This window comes from Pararge aegeria, chromosome 16, assembly GCF_905163445.1.
Source record: "Pararge aegeria chromosome 16, ilParAegt1.1, whole genome shotgun sequence".
NCBI lineage: Eukaryota > Metazoa > Arthropoda > Insecta > Lepidoptera > Nymphalidae > Pararge > Pararge aegeria.
This window is the reverse complement of record NC_053195.1, coordinates 5,496,978-5,521,849: the sequence shown is the minus strand read 5'-3', so window position 1 is coordinate 5,521,849 and position 24,872 is coordinate 5,496,978. Positions and strand designations below refer to the sequence as shown.

General features: G+C 35.4%; 1 protein-coding gene across 2 annotated transcripts in view; it reads right to left on the bottom strand.

Moving 5' to 3' along the window:
• The window catches only part of LOC120630203, a 182,730-nt gene that overhangs the window by 132,910 nt on the left and 24,948 nt on the right, over positions 1-24,872 (bottom strand). The window contains exon 2 of one of the 2 annotated variants that reach the window (XM_039899331.1): positions 16,171-16,208. The exons of the other annotated variant lie outside the window; for it this stretch is intronic. The gene's annotated coding sequence lies outside the window, so the exon portion shown is untranslated. The remainder of the gene's footprint in view (positions 1-16,170; positions 16,209-24,872) is intronic. 2 annotated transcript variants of the gene reach the window in all.

The window sequence follows — 24,872 nt, the reverse complement described above, 5'->3', positions numbered from 1 at the left end:
CTGAGAGTTATAAACACACATGTTACTTATAGTTTCAACCGATATGACCGAATCCTATGTTATGTGTCTTGAATTTTGTCCGCCAACAAAGAGGCATTGGCACACTTCTAACTGGCAGCCCTGGGTTTTGTGTCTTGTGACTCAACCATTGTCATTGGTACACTTGCTATTTGTTGTCCTGATTAACGTATCTCGCCACTCAACTAAGAGTCATGGCATACTTGCTATTTGCTGCCCTGAGTGACGTGTCTTGACACCAAACAAAAAATCATTGGTACACCTGCCCCTTGCTGTCCTGAGTCATGTAACGTGTCTCTTAACCAGAAGTCATCGTAACGCTTGTCACTTGCAGCCCCAAGTGAAATTGTCTTGTCACTCAAACAAGATCATAGGCGCACTTGCCACTTACAGCCCTGAGTGCTGTGTCTTGTCACTCAACGAAGAGTCTGGTTACACGCCGCCGCGAGTGTCATTGTGTCTTGCCACTCAACAAAGAGTCTTTGGCACACATGCTACTAGCAGCTTACTTAACCGCAAAGCGTAGCCCAAAAGCTATCATTGTGACGCCGTTTCACACCTACATTATTACACCTATTTATAAAACGGATATATAAATTTGTAAAATTAAAATCATATTTTGAAATCTAATTTACAGAAATTCCTCTGGCTATTAGAGCGGAAAAAAATAAATGGTACTTTCCAAAATAAATTGAACACGTATTTTACATTCATTCAGATATGGACTCTTAGATAATATTATAATTAATCGTCGAAGTTATGTTATGTAGTAAGTAGCCTTAACTTATAATTGGTCAAAACATTAATAATATTTTCGAATAAATCAATTAAAACTAGTCGAAATACTGTATATTTTATTTATACTGAACTACTAGAGAAGCCTGAGGCTTCTCGTGCATGAACTGTACTTTAAAGAAGTTAAAAAAAAAACCAAGACATATGAGTAAGGTACTATAACAAAATACATCAAAAAGTTTTTACATTTAGACATTTTAGAACTTAGGGTCATTATTTACGAACGAACGTTAGACTCTGGCACTTGATTGAGATAAAAAAAAACGCAACACAAGAACTAGACACCGTTTATTTATTATTTTATAAATATTCTCCAATAATTGACTTTGACTTTGGATATTTAATATACTATACTCTTGTTCGTGACGCGGGCCTACAAAATTCGGACGTCTTTCGGCAATTTGTGCTCAGGAGGTTAGCTAATTTTTGAGTCAGGCAGTAGGCAGAAACCAGTCCGACGCTGGGCAGAAATTTGGCGAATACCAGAACGACTGACTGGTTATCGAAATTATACTGCCTGTAAAAGAAATAATAGTGTGAAGGCACTATATTATATATGCTAGTATTTAACGGATGTGAAATACTACTTAATATAATTCAGTAAAGTAGTAAAAAATACGAAAAGTAATTTTGTTAATATATATTTCTCTGAATGATCTCAGCCCAACTAAAGATTGTTTTTTTATAATATTTATTAGTTTTTTCACCAAAACTTGGAGGAATTATCAATTTTATAAATTTAAAATGCATATACAAATTTTCGGAACCAACAGGATTTGAACCTACGACTCTCTGGCAATCGCTTAAGAGCTTTAACCAACTAAGCTACGGCTCTCAAAATTAGTACCTATATGCCTTTTAAATGTCTTATAGCGACTGTAGCGCCATATTAGTAGGAAACATTGCAGTTTCGATCTACTTTTTCAAAGGTATTTTATTACATGTTGAAACAAGAGGTGACACATTCCTTTTTTATAATAATTATTAGTGTTTTTACCTCTGCAGATTTTTACACTTTGAGGAATTATATATCTACTAGCTGTTGCCCACGACTTCGTCTGCGATTGATTTTGTTTTTTGATGTGACATTAAATTTAGTTGTAGATCTAAAAAAAATAAAGTATTCAGTATTAGCGATACTGAATACTTTAAACTTTTTTTTGCCTTTACTTGCCTTAAATGAGGGGTTTGCTGTTGACCGCTGAGGAGTTCTGTCCTCTATCTCCAACCACAGTTTGGGCAAAAACACGTATTATAACCTCTATAGTACAAAAATAATTATTTAAATCGGTTATAATTTGTCGCTGTTCTGCTGTAAAATTCTCAATCACTTTCATTCCCTCTCCCAAAGGAACCGAGCTTAGTTTCGGGATTAAAAGTATCCTATATTACTTCTAACACTTCCAAAAATATTTGTTCAAAGTTTCATGAGGATCGGTTAAGTAGTTTTTGCGTGAAAGCGTAACAAACAAACTTACACTGACATTTATAATATTAGTAGGGATTGGGATTTGTAATTTAAGAGTGTATTTCGAGAAAGTGTGCGAACAACCCATGTTGTCGAACTCTTAAGTATTATAACTGTAAGTTATGCAATCTTATTTTACCCACAGCTATTAAAGCTGGTTTAAACGGATAACTTTAACAATTATATGGTTAATTTATCAACAAATAGTTGCGTTGCGTAAGGTGCGTTCCAAGATATTCATGTAATCCATTTAGCAATGTTTTATTGATCACGATTTTCCAATGAGTGCACGAAATCCCCTGTGTAGATGTGCTGGTAGGGCCAATAAGTTTGTATGTTCTACCAAGATGCTATGCTAGTTCATAGACTGGGTGGGTCTTGCGCATAGGGTATAGTCGCCATCACACGATGACTTTTAACATGGTCGCCCAGCAATTATTCCTATCAATAACCTATAACAGACCACTATATATAATATATTGGATAGAAGCAGGCGTTACTTTGCGGAAATCCATGATATATTATGAAAATTAAGCTTAATTTGCTATATTCCGGAAAAGCATTAGAATATGTATTGAGTAATTTATAATTTCTTCAATCCTTATACTCCACACCAGTTCTTCGGCAATGTACCCTCTTTGACTTACCAACGTGTACGCAAGTTTGACTTACCAATAAATAATTGTCATCATATCCCGAGGATGCTCCGGTTTCGGAGCGAGACGTGCGTAGAGGGTACATTGCCGAAGACATGTTTGGTGTTTAGAGTATAAGAATTGGAGAAATTATAAATAACACCATACAGATTCTCCTGCTATTCGCGGAGTATAGCAAATTAAGCTTAATTTTAATAATGTCCACTGCTGAAATTAAGGCCTTTCCAAACGGGAGGGTTAGTAGCACGACTTTCCACGGCCGGAGCCCACCAGAGTGAATTCCCAAATTGACCCGGCCTACTCATATACCACAACGCCGACAGCTGCGCTAGGGAGGTCGTCAAAAAACTTACCTAACCGCTAGTTATACCTCTGTATCGTCTCAGTTAAGTGAAACACGCTGTATAAACAATTACTGTTGTCTTCCTACACGAACCAGACCTTCAGAGCAACAATGACGCTAAATACAAAGCGGACCGAAATAACGCAACAAAGGGAATTCTCATGTGTAAAGACATTCCTGTTAAGCATATGCCTCATTAGTATTACTTGCCACAGTCTACGCTGCGCCGTCTGGCTTGCGTGAGTTTCAGCTATTATAAACTAATACAAATACTAGGAGTACAGTGGATATATTATGTTCTCCTAGTATTTTAAACATATAAGTGTGCCTATTTATTTGTTTTCTGCATTTGTTGTGTATTTTTAACCATAGACTAACGACGGGGTGATAAGTTGGACGTGCTTGTGTCTATCTGTGTGTCTGTGGCATCGTATTTCCGGAACGTATTTGTTTTTTTTTGTTTGATAAATGAATTAGTCAGAAAAAAGTGAAAACCAGTCTAAGATCGCCTCTACAAAAAAATAGCTGATTTTTTCACATCTTCCTCAATATGGGTATCAAATGAGAGTGCTTGACTAGTAGAATAATGCACTCTATATTGAAATTCGGGTTTATTTTAATTTTGAATATGTCTAATATACCCATTACTGGACTTCAGGGCACGGGTCGCCACCACTGTGGTCAAGTGCGGATTGATAGACTTCACACGACTTTGAGAACTCCATAAACAACTCTCAAGCATGCAGGTATCCTCTCGATGTTTTCCCGTTAAAGCCAGTAATATTTTAACTTTAAAATGTTATCTCTGCGTGTCGGGGACTAAACTCAAACCCTCCGAAAAGGAGTTCGAAGCACTAACATTAGGCTATCACCGCATTTATAGTCAACTCCATATAGTTATTAATTACTAGCTGTTGCCCGCGACTTCGTCTGCGTTTGATTTTGTTATTTGATGTGGCATTAAATTTAGCTGTAAATCTAAAAAAAATTAAAGTATTCAGTATCGCTAAGCCTTAAATGGGGCGTTTGCTGCTGTCCGTTGAGGAGTTCTGTCCTCTATCTCTAACTACAGTTTGGGCAAAATTAAACACATATTATAACCTCTATAGTACTAAAATAATTATTTAAATCGGTTATAATTTGTCGGAGTTATGGTATAAAATCGTTAAACACTCATCCTCTCTCCCAAAGGAACCGAGCTTAATGTCGGGATAAAAGAATCCCATATTACTTCTAACCCTTCCAAGAATATGTGTACCAAGTTTCATGAGGATCGGTTAAGTGGTTTTTGCGTGAAAGCGTAACAAACAAACTTACATTGACATTTATAATATTAATAGGGATAGTCTTAACTTCTCATAGTTATCGCTTGTTTAGATTTTTCATGACGTCTTTTAGTAAATCAGCCTCAACTGCAATTCAATTTAGGACCTTCTAGAATGGTTAAACGGATATCTACATGAGAGATGTAGGTGCAAAAAAACAGGAAGTATTCTCGTTACATGCGTCATGGTGTCGGTTTTCTCGACTGCGTTGAAAATGAACACGCGGAATGTGAATGAAAACCTTACTTTTTTATCCGATCGTAACGTATAGCATGATAGGGGGGGGGGGGGGGGGGGGGGGGAAGGGGGATGTTATTGTTTTATATCGTCTGTTGACGTATTCTAAATTGTTAATGATATACTTGGTTTATTATTTATTTATTTCGACAGATTAGCGAGGGCGAAAATCGAAGGTGAAGTGGCAACGGGCATATAGCTTGTGAGAACAACTTTTACGGAAGAAAGAATGTGTTGGAGTAGGAACGTCGCAAGCACAGCATTGGTACGTCATGTGATTAGACGCTTTAGCTTACAGAAGAGTCCTAGTATAGTGATTAACGACTAAGACACCAGGTATCTTTGCATCGTTTGAGTCCATGTAGGACTGAAATGTATAGAAAATGCACCCGTATTTATATCAAAATACCCACCAACTCAATGTCATGAACATAACTTTAATTATTTACACACTTTATAAAATTACCGTAACAATAGTACAAAGGACTACGTGCACGATGAAACTAATCATAATTATTTATAATTGCTCTAACCAGGTTGCTTCTTAGATATTTTCAAACGACAATGTGAGATGGTGATAACAAAAAGAACAGCCGGCTAACTTTGTTGTGGGCTTCTTCTTACACCAGGGCGCGTTTGGAACCCTCGTAGCTTTAGTGTAACAAATTGAAAAGTAAAATGAAACAGTTCTACAATACATAAAAAACTATAGAAAAAGAAGATAATTATATAAAATATTTATAGAGTGCAGTTTTTTATAACAAGAGACGACAAGAATAAACTATGACGTGCAAAATATGAAATACAAGAACGCTGTTTTGTATTTTATACCTCATTGCCTTCAAATGTTATGATGAAAATATGCTAAATGTTTTAGCAAAGGATAAAATGTATTCCTTTTCTTTAGTAAAATAAAATATTGAAATTAGTAAAGGTATTCGGTAAAAAAAGCCACGTGTGGCTAAAATACTCTACCTTGACCAACCGTTATACTAATATATCATCAGCTGTTAGCGTCGATTAATAGGAATGAAGATATAGTAATTGCACTAACGTGCGCAAAATCAACGATTTCTATTGGATCTTATTCAGTTTATGATATTTATCAAGCATTCTGTGGATTTTTTTAGAAAGGCTAACTAGACCAAGTCAATATAATGATGGTGAAAAAAAGAGCAAAGTATAAAATTTTTAAAGTTTTCGTCGATTTTTGGTGGGATATGATTTTAACCAGCTCGCAGGTTTTACTTATTCATGAGCTTGTATGTGCGACACAGTACCGCATTTTTATTTCATCAAAATAGCGAACTGCGAATGATGTCTAGTCAAAAATTGCTAGGTATTTTCTGTACCTCAAGTTAGGCACTGTCCAAACTTATCACTTGTAGATCACCTTAAATCGTAGGTTCCGGTTATTGCCATTAATAAACAATAAGCATTAATGGGCTATGTAATGCTTAAAGTAATTAAAATATCACTTGCTGCAACGGAGAAGGAAAATATCGTGAGGAAACCTGCATGCCTGAGAGTTTTCCATAATGTTCTCATGGCGTGTGAAGTCCACTAATCCGCACTGGGCCAGCGCGTTGGACTACAGCTTATATCCTTCTGATTGTTGGAGGAGACCCGTGCCCTTTAGTGGCCGGTAAAGGGTTGATGAGATGATGATAATTAACGGTCTAAGCTGTAAATCTAGAAATGATACTAACGTCCGTCATTTCCAAGAAGTGGGGCATTGACGGAAAATGATGAAGATCCAAATCACTCACAGCCGCTTTAACTCCACGAGAGTATCACCACATAATAGCGCTTTCATTCTCTATTTAATCAAATTTAATCCGCGCATCAGGTGTGTACGTTTTCACATGCTTTCTATTCCAACGTGCATACTACATACTACGCATGAGCTGTGATGTCGATGACAACGCGATTTGTTTTACGCACGACTCCGTAGTGGTGTGATTCTTGAATTACAAACAGATGTATTGTCCTCCTCAATCGCTTATATAGAGTGTTAACGCTGGCTTAATACCAACCTTACATCCTAAGATTTCTCTGATTGCCTTTGCGTGACATGTTGCACTCTTTTTTTTATGTCACTACAAGTTGACCCTTGACGGCATTCTCACGCTATAAGTGATGATGCAGGCTAAGATGGTAACGAGCTAGCCTGTTAGGGGTATGGCAGTTTTATTCAACTTATAAACTAAAGAGCTTTCTACGTGACTAAATATAATACTAAATCACTTGGCACACACATCTTTGTCAGTACGGCCGTAACTCCCGTAAAAAAAACTCTGTAACAGACAGATCTACACAGATGTTATCTACACGCTTTTTAGAGGTCATTAGGTTTATTTTATGTGACTAACCTATAATGGTTCTGAAAATTAATAAAAACTAGTTGTTTGAAGCTATATTAGAAAATGCTAGAAGGGTACGGCGAGCACAAATATCCTAATGGGTGAAAAACATCCGCAAAGGCAGGCTCTGTCCTGAGATATATAATGTATAGATAAATCGTTATGAATTAAAAATATCCACATTTATCAAAAAAAAAACTACAAACTGCAAATTAAGCAAACGACAACAAAAAAAGACGACCGAGTAAATAAATAAGAAAGTTAAAAAAAGTGTTGCCTGAACATTGAATTTTTACCAAAAGTAAATAGAAAAGCTAAGATATCCAGTCAATCATTTGTACAACTTAAACACGAACAGATATTTTAAATTTATTATTATAATGATATTTCACACAAATGTTTTTCACACATTCATAAATGTAATAAAGTTGGTTTCTCCTAATGCTTGGAGATGATTTAATTGCATATTGTATGTACCACTTCCGCCTATTTCAAAGACTGTTGTGATACTTTCTTAGCACATAAAACTTAATATATTGTTTACTATTACTTTATGTTCATAAAGTTTTATATTTGTTTTAAACTATCTGTATTTAATTGAATTATTCACTGGTAGTAAAATACTGTCAATTATTTAGTAAAAGATTTTGAATATCAGTGTAATTAAATCAAGTCTAACTGTACATGCAAAATAAAATATTCAACGAATGTTAATACTGACCAAACACCTCTTATCTTCACAAAATTAGTCGCAGACACTAAACAAAAAGGTTTTCCAACATAAAACAATTGTCAAACAACTACATATAAGCGAAAAAGTAAACATGGCACCTTTAATGGTGGGTGAAAGTCAAGTCGGCTTCCTTTTTCTCACGACAAATGAGATGTTCAGTTGATTGGAGACTCATGCGTAGGGTTTGCATGCGTCCAGATTTTGATGAGTGCATCCGAATTCTACTCATCATTATACATACAATTTAATACCACAAGGTGATAAGGTAACTCTTTGTAACTTTATTTAAATTATGAAAATATTAATAAAAAAGGTTAAAAGTCATTTAAAATAACACAAGTGAAAGAATAACAAACACAAAGATGTAACACCCAAATGATATAATTAAAAATGAAAATATATGGCAATCGTAAAGATGAATGAAGACAACTATGGTGATTTCCCTGAAATATGTCATACTAGGTGAAGAAAAATAAAACATTAACGTGGTAGCAAGGAGTCGCTTTATGCTAGTGACAAAACCTAGGTACGGTTACTCCTACAACAAGAGCTATGCTGGACAGTAGACGTTCACTGATAGACACGACCACAAAATAAAGGTAAATAAATATTAGACACTAATCTCTCGATCACGACTCTGATGGCAACCCTATTGCAATACGGAAAGACTTGCATACGTTAAGTAACTACATGTTAGAAAATACACGCTAATTATATATTTTTTCATTACAATTGTGAAGGTCTCGCATCGTAATACGTTTTTGTATTTATGAGGCATCTTTCCGCGAGATAAACATGCTGTCGTCACAATTAAGTTCAAAAATTCTATGACTAGGGGCTTCGTTACGAGTATGGGTCAACATAAGCGCGTAGAATGGTGGCCTAGAACATAGACTAACCAAACAGAAAGTCGCAAAATTGAGTACCGACTGAAACTGAACTTTAACTTATTTGGCATATATAAGGCAGTAAATTACCTTATATGGAAAACACAAAAAGTGTGATGAAGCAGGCCCAAGGCGATCAAACCAGCTATTTTGGATAACATTTTCTTTTAACGTTCAATGCGCTTTGCAACTACTTTGAACCTAATTTTCTATTTCAAGTAATGATAATCTAACCTATGAAAAGAAGTTAAGTCATAACAACTTGTGACCATAAGTTCTCATCAACAACAACTCCTAATACTAATAAGTTGGCTAAAATCTATCCTGCCTCGCACAAAAAAATAACATCTAGTAATAGTAACATCTATAAGTAAGCAATGCATTATTATACCACATTAGGCTTAACTCGTTTTTAAGTTCAATGAAGCAAAACTAACAAGTGGCTATTGATATTTAACTAAAACTTGTTTCTCATGAATTACAAAATCAATAATGAAATCATTGTGAACTCCAATGTTATGGTGTCTGCGACTTTGACATTGCATAATATATTTTTTAAAGGAAATTAATTTGCGACCTAGATACATAAAATTTCCTAATTCTAAAATTTGCATTCATAAATTGTTTTATGTTTTTGCGGGACCATTTTTTGCAAAAACACTGCAAAAATATTAATTGTGACGTATGCTTTTTAAAACGTGCAACATATATTCTAACATAAAAAAACAATGATAAATCTCAGAGAGTCACAGAGTATGATTTATCATTGACGATGGTTTCCTTCACAATTAAAGTAAGTGATAGCTGCTTAAATTAAAACGCACATTATTTAGATAAGCTAGACGTGCGTGCCGGGGATGCAACTTAAACCCAAAAGGGAAGCTGAAATATTAAGCACGCCTTTTAACCACCAGATAAGAAGGTTTGTAGAAACTAGCTTAAAAGGCTTATGGAATGCAAACATAGTGGTCAGTCAGTTTTAAATTTTAGCTCAACTATCACGCAGACGCAGCAATAAGCAGCTGATCAATGGTTCCATTTTCGTTTAACTTGTAGTACATAGTATATCAGCTCTACTGAAGGTAATTAATATTTAAGGTATCCTGCCGTGACTATGATTGGTAACTCTCCCTTTTAGTTTAAAAAAAAAAAAGAAAATAGGGCATAATAAGGCAAAAACAATAAACCAAACAAACTATTACTTTTACTTGGAGTCAATGATGGACACGAGAAAAGCGATCCCTTATGCAGAGATCGCACAGAAACACGTTTCCGTTTTGAATATCAAGTAGCCGTCAAACTCCCAACGAGATTTCTACCGAGTCAAGTGTGACGAGTGAAGTGTTTCGAGATCTTATTACACAGATTAGTGAAGCATAACACGGGTCGTTAGACGATACAACGATGGGAATGATGGATGCAGTTTTTCTAAAAGCCGATGATTTCTTATAGGAAGCTCTTGTCGGAAGTGAATTTTATTAACTGGTGGTAAACTATCAATTGTAAATATACTTAGTGCAAAAAGTGGAAACTGTAAGAATTAACATGGATTATTTTTTTAAAACATGAACCGAAATATGGACGCCAACTAGGAATAGGCCTCATAGGAAGGCTCAGAATCACTCAGCGGGCGATGACGAGAGCTATGCTCAGAGTATATCTTCGTGATCAAATCAGAAATGAGGAGATCTGTAGAAGAACCAGAGCTCAACGAGTCGCGAAGCTGAAGTGGCAATGGGTGAGGCACAAAGCTCGGAGAAAGGATGGATAATGGGATCCCAAGGTGCTAGAATGACAGCCGCACTGGTAAGCGTAGCGTTGTTCGACCCCTAACGAGGTGGACAGACCACATCAAGCGCGTCGCAGGGTGGACGCAAGCGGCACAAAACCGCGTGGAATTTGGGAATCCATACAAAAGACCTATGTCCAGTGGACGCCTATCGGCTGAAAAATTAAAAACTAACTTACGATTATTTTTTTTTAAAGTTAGTTTTCAATTTCTTTATTAATGTAGAAAAGGGCGACAGCCTTTTTTTGCAGCGATATCCAGGGACGAAATCCGTGTTCATCAAGAAACTTGAAGTATTTCTGCTTAGAAAATTAAATTCTTGAACAAACTAGGTTTACCTTTTAGTAAGCCTCTTAAGTTTTGGTCTAACTATAAAATAAAATTCGCCATATTAATTTTAATTTCGACGTTTGCAAACATTTACCAACTTTAATCATATTATATCATCATCTAGATGATATAACTCCAATAGAGTTTGTGATTTTTTTATATTGAATGATTATAATAAGTATTGACAAATCCCACATAAAATTAAAGGGGTTTCTTTCATTTGTAAATAAAACAATTTCTATAATAGCTTGTTGTGACGTTTCCACGATCAATTGAACTATTGTTTACCTGATCTCTCTTATACTGATAGAGAACATACGTTACTTAATTAATGGTGAGTGGGCAAAATTTAAACAGTAATTTAAAATTACAACCACGAAATGGCGGCCGGAGTAATACTGTAAAATTTCAATGCAACTTATCATAGAAACCAATAAACATTATTCAAAATGTTATTGAACATTTATTAGCATTGATAGATTTAGCAAATAATGTTCAAACAGATTCAAAGTCATGGCATTGAAAGTATTGACACCTCTACCAAATTAATAACATCTCAAAACAATATAATAAATACCTATACAATAATCGGATATTTTGATTTCTTAATGAAGTAGAAACCCACTACAAAAAGAACATTACTAAGATAGACAAAAAGAGGCACCACTACAAAGTTGAATCAAATTTAAACGAATTTTAATGTTGCTAAAATTAACTTAATTTTTAAATGTTAATGTATAGATTTTTATCATAAACAATCTAAAAGCCACGACATTGACACCCAAGCCACAGCCGGATCTCAAAACTGGACCAGATATTAATAGAACAATGTGGTAGGCATTGAGAACTGGACATGTGACTAGACGCAATAATAGCTTGGAACTATTGTTGCTCCCACATTGTTTTGCAAAATTCAAGCTCGTCATTTATTGGAAGTTGAAAGTCTGGTTAACTATCGGTATGCCGCGATGCGTCGCTTACTGAATAGTACAAGAAACAACTTGTTAAGACTTGATTAAAAGGTAGATTATTATTAGTCCTTTGTATCTGAAGTTCTTAAGACATATGTCTTTATAAGATGAAAATAATTCAAAAATATGGCAATCTTTATTGCCACGTTATAAACATAAAAGTGAACTGTGGCTTTATACATAGTCATTTATTATAATAATAGAAGTTACCTGCTTTTTACCAGTTGTCTCCAACTGGTAAAAAGCAGGTTTTTTTCTTAAGTTTTCCAAATTGGAAAAAAGTAGTCCTTGATTTATCAAACTGTAATGCCATTTCATACTTTTATATAAAACGCTTTGACAGCAATGGGATGTTATGATATTGATAGATGATTCGAGCGTCTTGTTTTGTTAAGTATTTGCTTACTCGATTGTGAATAACATCCGCTACCAATTTTATTTGCTTGTATAGCGATTCATTGACAAGTTATGTAATCGATAAATAAAAGGTCTTAGAGAAAGTGCCAGTTAGTATACGGAACGTTTGTTTTTTTTTTTCAAATTTAGCAGGCTTATATTTCATGATTTACTTGAATCTCACAGAGTTTAGGTGCCTTTGCCAAATCAATTAGTTTCTTAAGACTTAATATCTTGTAACCAGCTACTTTAAATGAAAGTGTCTGTATCGCATTGTATAAGATTTGATTAAGCTCTTAGTCTTCTTTTAATTACAGGTTTAATATATTTACTACCTGTTGCATTCTAGATATCAATGCACCATCGTGCAGGTAGTTACCCGATGTTTCTACATCAGAAATCTGCCGCAATAGGTATTAGGCCCAGGTTACTTTCGATCAGTTGCGTGACCCTCGAATTAAGGGGTGAAGCTCCGTTCCTTCTAGTAGGAGGCTTCAGCCGTGGCTAGTTACCAACCTACTGACCAAGACGTGCTGTTACGTGATTTAGCGTACCGGTACTATGTGGTGTTGAAACTGATTGGGATTAATATAATTACCATAGCTCTAACTCTGCTCTTACGAGAAGATAAGATTGCACCTCACTTTGCTTTTTTATGGTTTTCGTAAACTAAAAATATTTCAAAAAGGGTACCTGACCTACACTTATTCTGTCGGTTAATCTATGGTAAAATCCTAGCTGTGATATAGCGATAAACAGATAACTATGACATTGACAACTATGTCACAGCCGGATCTGAAACTGGACCAGTGAATTATCCGAAAGATCTGGGCACTGCTCAACCTAACCTTGACGTGCGGTCACAATGAAACCGAATCTGGCATTTGGCCTTTGTTTTTGTACCTGTATTTTAATATTTTTTATAAAATTCAACATAACAAAACATCATTTATACCAGTTTCAAAGCGTTGTGCTATGCATTTTTATATCCACAAGAATTTTTAGAATGGAAGTTTTTCAGGCTTTTATCTCTTATCACTGTTTAAAAAATAAAACTTGCCTAAATAGGCCACGGCCGCTAACTATGAGCCTCATAAGAAGGCTCAGAGTCACTCACCGGGCGATGGAGAGAGCTATGCTAGGAGTATCTCTACGTGATCAAATCAGAAATGAGGAGATCCGTAGAAGAACTAGAGTTTCCAGCATAACTCAGCGAGTCGCGAAGCTGAAGTGGCAATAGGCAGGGCACATAGGTCGGAGAACCGATGGACGTTGGGGTCTTAAGGTGATGGAATGGCGACCCCGCACCGGTGAAAGCAGCGTAGGTCGGCCCCTAACGAGGTGGACAGATTACATCAGGCGAGTCGCTGGGAGCCGCTGGAGGCAAGCGGCCCAGGACCGTGTATTGTGGAACTCCCTACAAAAGACCTCTGTCCAGTAGTGGACGTCGATTGGTTGACATGATGATGATGATGAAATAAACCAATAAGGCAAAGACGTCAACAACAATTTTACAAGTAGGGTGGTTAAAAGTCTGTGATTTCTTTGCGAAGATTTTGCCTAAAAAATACTTGTTATCATTTAAGGCAAAAGTTATCTAGTAAAGATTAAAAGCTTTGTTTCTTGAAATAGGAAAATATATCCGCGGAATGGGGAGGCCTATATATATTTTTTTATTTTAGTGAAGTGATGGCATAAAATAGTAGTCTTTCCGCCATCTATCGTTTATCATTGTTTTAAAAATAAAAGGTGTGAATATAATAATAAGGAAAATACGTCAAGAATACTGTAATTTATATACAAGTAGATAGAGACGGTATTGTCAAACTTTTCAAATATCAATGACATCATTTCGTTTTATAATATAAGTTCAGGTAGAAAACGCATCTTAGCCAGACGTACAACCTGTATAACAGTCTTACATAGAAAAATAAACAAATTAATATTAATGGTGTAATAATTTCTCGTGCTACACACAATAATGTAAAACACAAGTTAACACATTATCTTAGGATATTTCGGCGATATCAAAAACTGTAAAATTAACGGAATCAGGTACCCATAACTATTTTAAATGCAAATTACTACGTGCGTGACTATATGAATTACAAAATCTTGTAATCCAACTGCAGAGAGATAACATCTGTATAATTTTAGGGTTGCCAAACCTTTATAAAATTTTGCTCGTTTAATTACATATTTTAATCAGAAAACATAAATTTCAGTATCAATCTTAACAACGTAGTGAAATGCCGTACTTTTGTGTATTTTTTAACTTTTTATATCACGATACACTTTCAGTGTTAGAGAGTCCCTCATAGTCGTAGTCAAACGAAAAAAATTATACGTTTTGTCGTTAAGTTGCAACCCTATGATAATAACAATTCTTTACACGTTTCGAGAAACTGGAAATGGTCGATTAAAATACAAAGGTCCTTGACTTTAAAACAAAGAAATTGCGTCACATTTTATGATTTGGTACCTATAGAGATAGAGTAGATTTCTCTTTATTTTAGTACCAGGTTAAGCAGGATTTTACGAGGTTGTTGATGAGAGCTACTATGTTTAATAACTATCATACCGAACGATTTAATTTCGGTATTGTTTAACTGTTCTTACAGTGGCTCATGGGAGGAACCGGCCGTGGCTATGAACCATGGTCACCGTGATGAAACCGATAAGGGGTATGAGTTTAATATAACTGCCGTACCCCTAGCAGGTTAGCCCGCTATCATCTCAGACTGCATCGCCACGTACCAGGTGAGATTGCAGTCAACGGCTAACTTGTAGGAAAATAAAGAAAGTTGGTAACCGTTCGAGATCTGGCAACTCGGTCATCAGTCAGTCAGTAGTTGTTGATGGAACAAGATGGCTGACCGGGTAAGTGGGCAACCATCGCCTATAATAATAGAAACACTTCGCAAAGCATGCAAGGAACACGTCGTACAGCGTGCCCGCACTCTGTCCTTCAACATAAGGCGTGGGTGGTAAACTACATGGGTATCTAATTACACCAGCAACCCGGAACGCAGCATCATAAAATGCTGCTTCGCGGTAAACATAAACACATGGCATTTGTGGCCGTGAAACTTTTTGTGCGTATGTTATTTCGAAATCACAAACAGACTCATGAGTTTTAATATTAATACCTTGTTATAACCAAAGTTATTTTGAATTGATACATAACGGTGTCATCTCAAATCGCTTACTTGTAGTGGTATGGTCATTGTGAGCATCGATAGAAAATAATCACCAATCCGTCACACAGCGGTCAATGACCTGGCACGAAATCTACGATTTTCCACTCCGGCCGCCATTTCGGAAAGCAATGCATTTTGAAGGCATTTAGTTATGATACCACCTCTTGACGTCCTTATTGCTAAGAGAAAAAGATTCAGAATCGTTTGCTACAAACGCTTTGCTCCATTGAATCGTTAAAACGGCTGTCTAAACTAATTTATTGGTACAGTTAGGAACTTTCTGCTGACTTTAAATAGCGTTTGTTCATTGTATCACTAAGTCTACTTGCATGTGTAAAAAAATAACTATTAGCTAATGTGAGTAAATAATGTCCAAATTAAAGAATCGCTAACCGATAGCTATAAACAAGGAACTTTAAAACCGTGGCATACTTAAAGCTACTTATTAGCTAATATAACTCTTAAATACTAAATATCGATACGAAATCAAGTATAAAATTAAATAAAGCCTTATACAAATGAAAATTCTCATAGGAATTAGAGAAAATCCTCACAATAATATTAAACATCTGTATGTCTTTTAACCCGAACGTTCAAGTCAATCAAAAAATCTAAATCTATGAACAAGAAATTTATGAAGATCAACTAAGTATACATACCAAGCATTTAATAAACAAAGAAACTGATCGTCATTTACCTGCAACAGAAAAAGAAAGAAAATGGTTAGTATCTACATAATACTAACTTTTTATAGTCAACTGAGTAATTTATTAACTTTAAAGATAACGTTGAGTGATAACTCAGCTAAGATATAGTAAATCGATAATAAATACAATGGGCACAATCAGTCACATCTGAGTGGCGGAGCCCCAGTGCGAAGACCTCGATAGTTTTTACGGCATTTTCTCTTTTATTCGCTCCATGGCCTCGTCTATTGGCTACATGTTTACATTCGATCTTGATCGCATCTAGAGATCTTTAGCGCGAAGAAAAGGCACGTTAGGGAGAAGTGTCGCTTCGGCTGTGGCTAGTTACCGCCTTACCGACACGGACGTACCTCCAAGCGATTTAGCGTTTCAGTACGATGCCTTTTAAAGAAGAGAAGGCCTAAGTCTGAGATTTGTTGATTATAATGGACAATAACCATTGTAATATAAACTGTAAATGCGACGAAGGGACGAAAATGGCTTCTTTTTTATTGATTCACTTTGAAAATTATTAGTTCATAAGCGAAATTAGCATGTGGTGTTTACCTTTAAATGGTTTTGCATACTCTGTGTAATGTATATATGATAAGGAATATTATTTTAAATTATGTGAAATCGCTGACCCAATAAATAAATGGATATTCACTCTTGTTTTAAAGATCTGGGTATATTGAAAACAAGAGTGAAACTTGCAAGAACAGGCAAGAGGAAAAAATCTCAGAAGGGTATTCCAAACCCTAGCATTGTACATAAGAAAGAATGAATGCGAGGGAGTGTGTGAAAATGACATAAGGACCGAGATTCGCCGAGTGTCTTCTGGTGCGATAGTAAAATTTGGTGGTTATTTGTAAATTCCAAAATACATCCTATGAAACACTGACAAACTGTCTTACTATAACAATCTAGACGTTTGAGTTTAGCCATCTTCGCCGATGAGTTTCCTGGATTGGTGATCCAACGCATCTGAAGCGGGCAACTGGCACTTTGGTTCCTCTAAGAAGTCGGTTAAAAGTAAATTACAATGTAGCATGTTTGGAAATATCTCGACAGTCATTAGCCATGTTTACTACAATTTGCGGTGAGAGACCAGTTACAGAACCAGTTACGTAAGCTCCAATTATATTTGATGAGTCGCCTAATGATAGATTATAACTATTATAAGAACATCACAAAATAGAAAACTGCTCAATTGTACTTGAATACTATTTTGCGTAAATTGACGATGCGTTTTAAAAATTCATTAGGGTCCATACTTATTGTATGCATATCTTATATTTACAATTCAATTATGCTATGTTATGTTACGTTTCCTCTTTTATTCCCTTGGACTAAAATATTATTATAATTAAAATTGGACTAAAAAAGCTGGTCTGTGCTGAAGTTTGAAAAAAGCATCATCAACAATAGTTGACTTTAGTTTTATCATTGGCATAAGAAATGAACCAGCTAGATACAGCCTGGGTAACAAGAACCTTGAAGCCCTTACCATTCCCAAATTAAAAGTGAGACCACTATTCATCATAGTCACTTCTATAAAGGACTAAATACAGGATGCTAAATGCAGGATAAGTGCATCCCATTATCCAGATTTCTAGAGCAAATAGAGGAAACACGCAAACTACAACACACACTGGTAATAAGAAGCAACTATGTTTTCGAAAAATAAGAATAACACCAGCACGGGCATGCGACACGCAATATTTATACAATATTAAATTAAATACCACTTTAATAAAGCCTAATAACCAGCAATTGTGTCATGGGCGATAACGGCTTGCGCAACTTAATAGCGGTAATGTCACTAGTTCTCATAAGATATTGTAAGCTAATTAGTTAGAACAGCGACTGGGAGAAACTTTTCTTTTTGAATCAGATGCGGTAAATTTAACAACGTCATATATACAAGTCTACTGTCGAAGTTTAGTTTTGTCGGAGTCTTCAGTCATGATAAGCTACCGTCTTGCCAATAAAGAATTGCTGTTAAGCAATTAAGTTTTCATCTACGATGTCTCCTAGAAACTTATTAGGAGTATGGGTTTAATGTTACTGTCATAGTTCAAGCAGGTGAGCCAGCTACCATCTTAGACTGCATCATGTAATGGATAAAAACATAGGTCTTAGACATCTTATAGCAATGCTTTTTTGTCTCTTTTACTTCCAAAAATGTTTTTGTTATTCCACTTCAAGTTAGCCCTTGACTGCGATGATATAATCTACAATGGTAGAAGGCTCTTAGCTTCATGAATACGTACTGACTAGTCATCATCATCATCATCATATCAACCGATAGTCGTCCACTGCTGGACAAAGGTCTTATGTAGGGAGTTCCAAATTCCACGGTTCTGTGCCGCTTGGATCCAGCGGCTACCTGCGACGCGCTTAATGTCGTCTGTCCACCTCGTTGTGGGTGGACCAACGCTGCGCTTGCCAGTTCGGGGCTGCCATTCCAGCACATTGGGACCTCGACGTCCATTCTTTCTCCGAACTATGATCCCGGCCCATTGCCACTTCAGCTTCGCGACTCGTTGAGCTATGTCGGTTACTCTGGTTCTTCTACGAATCTCTACATTTCTGATTCGATCGCGTAGAGATACTCCGAGGCTCCGAGCATAGCTCTCTCCATCACCCGCTGAGTGACTCTGAGCCTTCTTATGAGGCCCATAGTACTGTACGTGGAGTTGCTATCTAGACACAACTTTAAGCCGACTAACTAACTTTATATAACTTAGTTGGTCGGCTTAAAGTACTTGTTTGGCTTTCGGTTCAATACTAGGAGATAACTAATTCACTAGATTCACATAAAACTTCATTTATGGTTAAAATGCTTCTTTAACACTTTTTCTGTATCCTTTGTATTTCGAATTACTTGACTACATTATAAACAATCATGCAGTATCAAATCAAAATACGCTTGTGTAGATGTTTAGAGAGCTATATGGTAGTCACTGAGTAGTTTCATATGGGAAAGCTTAATTGATTAACGATATGGCTTTACCACGAGATCGCTAAATAGTCGTGGCGAAATCTTCCCACAAGCACAATTAATAGTCAATCAGAAAGATTAAAGTTTCCACAATTTTGCGAGACATATCATCGAAACAAGAAAAAAAAACAAGTTATGCCTCTCAAGCAAAACTTTACGAAATCCTACGCCATTCGCATACACGAAAACGAAGCGGTCAAGTGTATATTGACAAGGCCGCATCCAAAAGAGATATTTATGAATAGTTTTACAACATCAGTAGCGTTCTCTCCTTGAATGTTAAAAGAAATCTGCGTTGCACGCGACGCCGTTTCACATACACCTTGTTTTGTCTATAAACGTATACTAGACATACTTGTTTAAGTGTCCCTTATTGCTTTGTCAATAAGGTTGGAAATGTGATGCTCATTTTCATCTTTATGTGGTTGGTACCCGGTACTGGTGTGTGGTTTACGTATATTAGTTTTTCACTTCTGCGTATTTGTTGTAGGTGAAGCGAAAACTCATAGACTTTTCAATGAAGCATAGCGCAAGTGATACTTAAGTTTACGTCTATGTTGAAGGTAGGTACTTGTTACAATGTTGATTTAGTATCATTAAAGTTTTAGTAATCACGTAATATATATAATAACTGATTCAGGATATACAGCAGCGCCTTAGTCAAATATCAAGATTTCTCTGAAGACTCATATAAAGTCAGCAACGAATTGAATATTGTCATATTTAAATAAACTTAAATTCAGACTACACAATCCACTCGATAAAGAGCTTTAGAACATTTACGTACTTCACCTCGACTGTTTTGGAGCTATAAATAATCACTTATGATCCTGTCAACTCAAGTATGTGAATAGGGCAAAAGTTCATGAAATGCACATTGCGAGATCAGATGAGAAAGAAAGAGTGTAGAAAATATTTAAAAAAATAATCTGCAGTAAATTTTATAACGATTGAAAAATGAGCAAATATGGATAATAAGCAAATTAGTTAAGACGCAAAACGGCTCCGTTGAACTACTGGTAGGTATGGTAACCAACAAACTTTAATATCTATGACGACAAAAAAATTATGTAATCATATTGCATTCAAAATGTCAATAAGTTGGATTTAAATAGGCTTCACAGCAAGGCTTCAGCAATGCTGACATTTACAAAAACTATATGGAATCAAAAATATACTCTATCTTTATTGTGATAAGCCTCATCTTAGCTAATTCAATTTGTATGAAGTCATTAGTTACCGATTTGGGAAACAGTTACAAACGGTAAAGAGGTACATTGGGCTACTTTATGCATCACCTGTCTTCTATTTGTAATTTGTAAAAAAAATATATTTTAATAAATTTGAAAACCTGGATAGCAGCTTCATTTTTGTGCCTTTTGGTGTAGAGACTTTGGGACCGTGGGGTCCGGAGGCAAGAGCCCTTTTCAAAGAATTATCGAAAAGGGTTATCGAGTCTACCGGTGATCCTAGAGCGGGCAGTTACCTTGGCCAACGAATTAGTTTGGCCATCCAGAGGGGAAATGCTGCCAGCATCTTAGGAACTGTGCCTCGCTGCGGTGGTTTCGAGGACGTTTTAGATTTTATTTAGTTTTTAAATAGTTTATTTTAGGTTATAGTTATGTATTAATAAAAATTATATTTTAGAGATAATCAAATAAATTCCATAAATTTGATCTGTATATAAAAAGTATAGTAGAATTATTTTTATTATTATTGCAGGCTTTCATTGAACTTGCAATGTCTTTAATATAATAGTTTGTGCCGGTCAAATCTTGCGGATGAATTTGAAACAATTATCGCTGACCAATTGTGCTGTTGTTGTGTATACACGTCTAGTTCTACGCCTTGAGTACATGGCTGTGGATTCAATTCCACTACTGGAAAAAGTATTTGCGATGAACATGATTTTTTTTCAGTATCTGAATGTTTATTCGTAAATTATAAGTGTTTATGAATATTATTATAAAAGTATTCAGCAGTTATCTTAGTACCCATAACACAAACTACGCTTACTTTGGGGCTAGGTGGTCAAGTTGTATTTGTAGTTGTAATTGTAGTAGTATATTTATAAAAGGTTTGGATAGCAATGTAAATAAGTGACATCATCTAAATCCAACAATCCAATTATGCTTAATTATATTTTAAGGCACCCCTAGCGCATTTAAAGGGTACTACTAGTAAGGGTAACTAGTAAGGTTTTTAGGAATGACTAGTAAAAATAAAGATTGGTTTTGCTATTATTCATAGTTAACTAATTGATCAGTGGTTTAAATTCGTTTGATCAAACCTTTAAATAAATAAATAATAATAAAATTGATTTAGGTACTGTTATTATATAAATGAATTTGTTTGAATTAAGATTTGCATGTCATAGATTTAAACAAAAGAATTGAATTGAATTAAACTTTATGATTTCTGTCTCCTTTATACAATTCTTCCTGTATACAATTACGACTATGTCAAATGAGTAATCACAAATTGCTCCTCTCCTCCTCTTAAAAGGGCCCTTATGTTTTCTTTTCGCCTATATATATTCGTAAATATATGTATATGTATTGATGTATGTTACCAAAACATATAAAAACGCTATAAGAACGTATAAAAACTTTAAATAAAACAGACGTATAAATGCATACTCGCTTATTATACTTTTATATAGGAGTTACTTATATAGATATATAAAAAAAACATTCAATTCAATTGCATTGCATTTGTTAACAGTTTATTGACATTTAGCTTACGCCGCGACGTTCTTATACGTCGTTGAATGATGATGTTACTCTTGATTACATACGTAATTATTATGTAACATCACAATCACTCTGTAAGTACGCGGAAATAATTACGTTATTGGGTGTAAACGCTTTAAGTATAAGCTAACGTGTTTTGAAACTGTGATAGCCTAGTGGGTAAGGCGTCGGCTTATCTTGAATGGGGAGCGAATTTGGACCCCGGCACCTATAACTTCTCGGAGTTATGTGGATTTTTAATATATGCAATTTTATAAACCTGCTTTAATGATGAAGGAAGACCTCTCCTATGAGAGGCCCGTGCCCAGCTGTGAGACGTCAATAGGTATATGACAAGGCAAATATTTCTTTATCCAAAAAGGCCCATAGATGGCGCTTTTGATGCGTACGTTACATAAAACATGTGTACAACATGTAGTGAGATGATGGCGATAACTACATTCGTAAACTTAAAACTAAAGCTTCGTGTGTTCCAAACGCGTCATGGTCATATGTAGTATTCATTACATAATATAATAATAATAATAATATATACTACGACAATATACAAATCGCCATCTAGCCCCAAAGTAAGCATAGCTTGTGTTATGGGTACTAAGATAACTGAAGAATAATTATATGAATAATATACATAAATACTTATAATATATAGATAAACACACCCAGAAACTGAAAAATATTCATGTTCATCACATAAACATTGTCCAGTTGTGGGAATCGAACCCACGGCCTTGGCTCAGAAAGCAGGGTCGCTGCCCACTGCACCAATCGGCCGTCATAGATATACATAGTATATGATACTACATAATTCCGTACGAAGCTATCGTGAAATTAACTTTAGTGAAGCTTAAATCTAAATCCATCAGTTGCCTATTACAAGGAATTCGGTTGAATCAAATAACCGTGTAAATCTTAAATCGAACTACAAATCTGTATACCGGTTTCAATTGCGTTCAATTACAGCTTCTCATTAAGTAACACATTACACCTTTGACACAAATCTCAACATATAGAAAGTTAATTATAACTTTCAAATTTCACTGTGATGTAACCGTACCGGGCCGGACCGGTTGCGGTCGCCAATTGCCGAATTAGCGGTGGTGTACCGCTGACAGAAATTAACGCTAATATAACCCAATGTGAAGCAAGCCGTCAAATTCAAAAACAACATTAATTAGTGTATTAATGAATAGGGTACGATATAAATGTGATATGCGTTATGTTATATAAACGCCCTGTTAAGTAAATAAAGGTTTAACAAAACATTAATATTTATTTATTTATCAACATTCTACTAACATTATAGGGGTGTACCGCTGGGCGCTGATAGAAATTAGGGCTAATAGGAGTTTAACCCAATGTAAAGCAAGCCGTCAAATTAAAAAATAACATTTTGTTGATTAGTACATTAATGAATTAGTGTCATATGTGTAATATTGTATTAACGCCCTGTTAAATAAATAACGGTTTAACATCCCATTAACATTTACTATTACTACTATGATTATAGGGATATCCCTAATTCACTAGCGTAGACTGTCTATAATATTTTCTTATTACCATTTATACTAAACATGTTCCTTAAGGCGGTAAAATGGTGTTTAATTAATATTTTAAACACGTTACTCATTGGGAAGAACGTTTTATCTCACTTATGAAATAGACATAATATGCTGTCGCAGATTTTTTTTTAAACTTTTAATGGGGAACAACTTTGTCGATTTTATCGAAACTTTAACCGTTTACGCAGCACACGCAGCGGAAGCTTTCAACAGGAAAAAAACACCCAGATTTTGAAATATTCTTCATTGGAGCAATGCTTCTATTGGTCGTAACGTATATAAGGATTTAGCCTTCCTCGATAAATGGGCTATCCAACACTGATAGAATTTTTCAATTCGGACCAGTAGTTCCTGTGATGATCACGGGTTTAAGTAGACAAACAAACTTTACAGCTTTATATATTAGTAAACGATTAACAACTTATACCACGCGAATTCACCCAAAGCAGCATACTACAACATTAATATTAAAATATCTATCAACCATCAAGCAGCATCAAAAGTAGATAATAAACTTGATTTGTACTGTATCGTTTCCGGTAAGTGTCCGGTGGACGTTTGTTCTATGATGTAATAAAGTAATCAAAAGCTACTTTTGATTTAGGCAAGCCAATATATTCTAATGATGCCATCATCATTATTGTTCGGGATGCCCTAAATATAGGCAAGGCAATTTAGTAGGGAAAACTCAGTCCTCAGTGCTGCTACTGTAGAGTCTACAGATACTGCATTTTCCGGCGAAGCACCACCATTCCTTCGGGCTTAAAGGTCTATGAATTCTACTAGCTGTGCCGCTTTAAATTTGCGACTCGTTTAGCTATGTTGGTGACTGTAGACTTATTTGAACTATGGATCTTCTCATTTCTGATTTAGTCATGTAGAGATAGTCTGAACAGTTTTCCGTATTATCCACTGGGTGATTCGAATTTTTCTCGCCCACACATTACTTCAATTAAAAATAAACTTAACAGAACTAGTTATAACGTTCTAATTCAAATTAAAAATCAAAAATGTTTTGTTCATGTAGACCGTATCACAGGTACTGCATGAAGCGTTCATACATTTAACATGTAACACTAATGTAAGCGATGGTGATAACTGCATTCGTTAACTTAAAACTAAAGCTAGGAGTTCTCTTACTACAATATACCAAATAATTACTATTATAAGGGATATCTAGATTGTTTGGTTGATTAACCGCCTCATTCGTCCACTAGTTGCATGTCCAAATATGTTTTGTGAGACCCTAGGATCTATTCCCGGGCCGATATAGTGGAACAACAAATTGTGAAAAAATATGGTTTGTTATTAAAAGTCCGGTACCTACAATTACTATACGCTATTGAATTAGTACCT